This window comes from Salvia miltiorrhiza, chromosome 1 (genome assembly GCF_028751815.1).
Source record: "Salvia miltiorrhiza cultivar Shanhuang (shh) chromosome 1, IMPLAD_Smil_shh, whole genome shotgun sequence".
Lineage (NCBI taxonomy): Eukaryota > Viridiplantae > Streptophyta > Magnoliopsida > Lamiales > Lamiaceae > Salvia > Salvia miltiorrhiza.
In genome coordinates, this window is record NC_080387.1 from 39,130,671 (window position 1) to 39,134,843 (window position 4,173).

At 34.9% G+C, this 4,173-nt stretch overlaps 1 long non-coding RNA gene across 1 annotated transcript; it reads left to right on the forward strand.

The window, feature by feature from the left end:
- Window positions 1-1,447: 1,447 nt before the first annotated feature.
- LOC131014808 (uncharacterized) lies at window positions 1,448-3,066 on the forward strand. Its single transcript, XR_009098328.1, has 3 exons — window positions 1,448-1,780; window positions 1,900-2,034; window positions 2,693-3,066. It is a non-coding gene; the product is annotated as an uncharacterized LOC131014808 (long non-coding RNA).
- The last annotated feature ends 1,107 nt before the right edge of the window (window positions 3,067-4,173 follow it).

The window sequence follows — 4,173 nt, forward strand, 5'->3', positions numbered from 1 at the left end:
CGTAGTAATTTTGGGACGATCATTCCAACGGCTATTTCCAGTCGACGAGAACCGGCCACTAGTCGTAGGTGCTAGCCAAATCATGTTAGACTTCGGAGGAAAGTGGTTACCCACATTTATGCGGCTTGCATCTCGCTAATGCATAGGTTCGAGGCCCAATACCAACGCACAAGCCCAAACCTATCTGCCCGACTAAACTCATTAATTTTAATGCAAACCCATTTTTTTAAGTAATAAGAAAGCCCAATTACCAGTAATTCTATTTTAGCCCCCTAAACATAACCCAGGTTTATTGACATTGTGAGCAATTTGACTACTGTTATAACTAATTTTGAATATTTTTAGAACTATTGTTATGTGCATATTAAAACCGAATAATACTAAGATTTGTTTGAGATGCCAGCCTTATAATGGATAGAGTCTACCATAATTTTATTCGAAATTCAATGAGATTCTAAGCTCGATATACACTTGACTTTATTTTTATAATTAGTGTTGTAACATATTTTGACACGATCGATTCTTAGTTCAATCAAACTAAAATACGTAGATAAATAGCTAACTAACTAAATGCATAAAATAATCCTTGTACAAAGAATCACGAAAATATAACTAAATCTATCTTCGACTAATCGACTCTACCAAAGCGCAATAGAGTATTTGAATGGTTCCGTATATTATGAAATCATTTCTTTCTTAATAAAATAACAATAATAATCACTATTCATGATTGACAAACAAAATAAATGAATAATTTTCTCAGTTCTTATATATTCTTTCAGTTATGGGCAAGCAACATCACGCCAGCTTGGTCGCCGGGCAGCACGGGCCGTGTAGAAATAAATATTATATATAAAAAAACTATATACAAAATAATATAAATAAATAAGTTTCGTTTCTTGTTGAAAAGTATCTCTTGAACAATAAAAGTATCTATATATGAGAAATGTTATGCTATATACCTTATATGAGTTCCTTATGTGAGCTCTGCTCACTTTTAGCATTTGTTAGTATTATCCTTTTGTTTTGGACACTTATTTTTATTTTAATACTTCATAAATTATAATTGAGATCATTAATTTGATAAATTACATAAAAATTAAAGTTCGATTGATATTCCCTTTAACTTCAAATAATTAATAAAAAGAACAAGTTGAACTTTAATTTTTATATAATTCATAAAATTAATGATCCCAATAACAATTTATGAAATACTAGAATAAAAATGAATGTCTAAAACAAAAAGGATAACGCTAACGAATGCTAAAACGTAAGCGGTGCTAACATAAGGAGCTCACATAAGGTATGTAGCATAACGCATAACATTTCTCTCTCTCTCTCTCTCCCTCTAAATATATATATATATATATATATATATATATATATATATATATATCTATATAGGGTGGGGATCTATAAAGAATCCCCTTAGTGTAGAGATTAAAGAATTAATCTTAACCCTTAATTAAATGATGATTCACGGTCAAGATTACACCCAATTTCTAATTATTACCTTTTTATTAATTTACTGAATAATCAAATTTAATTGTAGCAAATTCGTTGGGGGTTATGAATGGTATTTCGCCTATTTACTGAACAAACCTCCCGAAATTATAGATGGCAATTAATGATTTACCACCTACAGAAACCCTAATCAGTACACCACGCTCACCACGTTCACTCTCCATCTACCGCAGAGGCGACTCTCCATCTACAGCGGCAGCGGCTGGTTTTCGACGGCGATTTCGATTTTTTCCGGTGGCGCTTACTGAAAATCGTGGTTAGTTGTATGTATTATTGTTTGATTTCTTCTTCTTGGTTGGTGAATGGCGTGCGAGCGACTGGGAAATCGCAATGTCGAATTTCGAAATTTGATTCTTCTTCTTGGTTTCTGAATAGATCCAATATTCTCCGTGAATGGAATGGAATGGACCATGAGAGTGTCGCATATATCTGTGACCTTGTTGTAGGACTTGAACGTGAGTGCTTCATCCAGACATGAGAAATCCATTGATTGCTGCGCCGCTGCAGCAGGTATTGGAGCTCAAACTCTTCCTCTCTTTCTCACTGTGCTGAAGTGCAACGGTCGTGCCTTGATTTTTTTTTCCTTTGTTTAGTTTAATATTTTGGTTGATGTTTTAGATTGAATTAGTATTAAAGTATTTGTTATTATGAATTTGGATATTTCCTGAACTAGTATTTTGATCCATTTGAGAGTGCATGAGGCGAGATTGGTAGTGTTGTATAGATTATCATCTAGGATTATGTTGTTGTATAAAAATTAATATTTGATTAAAGGTTATTCGGTATGTTATGAAGTTTATTCATAAATTTTCTAAGTATATTCTTTAACTTTTGCAGTTTATTCAAATAAATTTGATCTTTGTTCATTTAATAATTCTATCATGTATATAAATTGTGTGGTCATGTCATATTTGTTTATTTATTATTTATATAATTTAATTTGAGGCAGATACAATTTAACCGAGATTCTATTTTTGTATGAAAATTAATATCTAACTATAGGTTATTCAGTATGTTATGTAGTTTATTCATAAATTTTCCAGATATATTCATTAACTTTTATAGTTTATTCAAATAAATTTGATATTTATTCATTAATTTACTCTATAATGTATATAAATTATGTGTGATTCGTCATATTTGTTCATTCATGGGTGATGGCACGCAGGACTGGAAATGCAACATATCTAGTAAACGATCGCAACAATTCTCAAGGATGCTCATACGGTATTGTGCATCCATTTTGTCTTGGGAGGAAAAGGAGGTGAAAAATGCTGTTGTGGACAAATACTTTCGAAGAAATGCAAGGATCCAAAATTCAATGTAAATTCGATTCTACTGGGATGAAATTTGGGCACAGAGGAGTCCCATAAAAAAAATATGTTTTTTAGATGATTGAAGTCATTTGAAACATATGTTTTGGATGATACAATAAAGTCTGGATTTTGTGTCAATTGATTTTGTTTGACTTCATTGGTTTGTGATGTGAAATTATAGAATTATAATTTCTCAGTAAAATATCTGCTAGTGGGACATTGTTTTCGGATGGTGTTTGTGATTCAAAATGATTTTATTTAGATTAGTTGCTTCACTGAACGATGTAACATTTGTGGAGAATAAAAATTGTAAGATATTGAATAACGCGTATAATATACTGAATAACCCAAATAAATTAATTAAAAATGTTGTTTAGACTTGAAAATATAACTGAATAACTTGTATAATTTATTGAATATAAACAAATAACTTCCATAATTTACTGAATAAATACATTACTATTCTGAAACACCAGAAAACCTCAATTAAAGAGCATCTTTCTCAATCGAACTCTCTCTCTCTCTCTCTCTCCCTCTCTCTCTCTCTCTCTCTCTCTCTTCATTCACCAAACAGCACCTCTCTCTCTCTTTCTTCAACCTCCTTCACACCACCGCCTTCAAGCCTCTATCTCCCTCTCGTAGGGACCGTCGCCGCCACCTCACGCCGTCGACGCCCTTCGTCTCGCCACCTCCGAACAGCAACGACAGCAACACAGCAACATCAGCTGCACCGCCGCTTCACCCTCCGTCCTCTCTTCCGCGCAGCACACATATAATGTACTGAATAACCCAACTAAATTAATTAAAAATGTTGTTCAGACTTGAACATATGACTGAATAACTTGTATAATTTATTGAATATATACGAATAACTTCTATAATTTACTGAATAACTACATTACGATTCTGAAACAACAGAAAAACTCAGTTAAACAACAGATCACTCCCTCTCTCTTTCTCATTATTGAACTCTCTCTCCCTCTCTCTCCTTTTCTCTCTTTTGCATTCACCAAACACCGCCGCCTCACGCCGTCGACGCCATTCGTCTCGCCACCTCCGGACAGCAACGGCACGCCACAAGTAGCGGCAGCAGCACAACAAAAGAAGCTGCACCGCCGCTTCACTCTCCATCCTCCCTTTGGTCGAGCTCCATCTCCCCCTCACCGAGCTCACGCCGTTGCTCGCTATCACTGCGAACCACCAGCACCTCTTCCTCCTCGCACTGAACACATCCTCTGAAGCTCGTCGCCTCCGTCGCTCAGATTCCCCTCGTTTAACCACTGGAACTCCAACCGAAGCTCCTGTGTGAGCTCTCTTCGCCGCCTCACTTCAC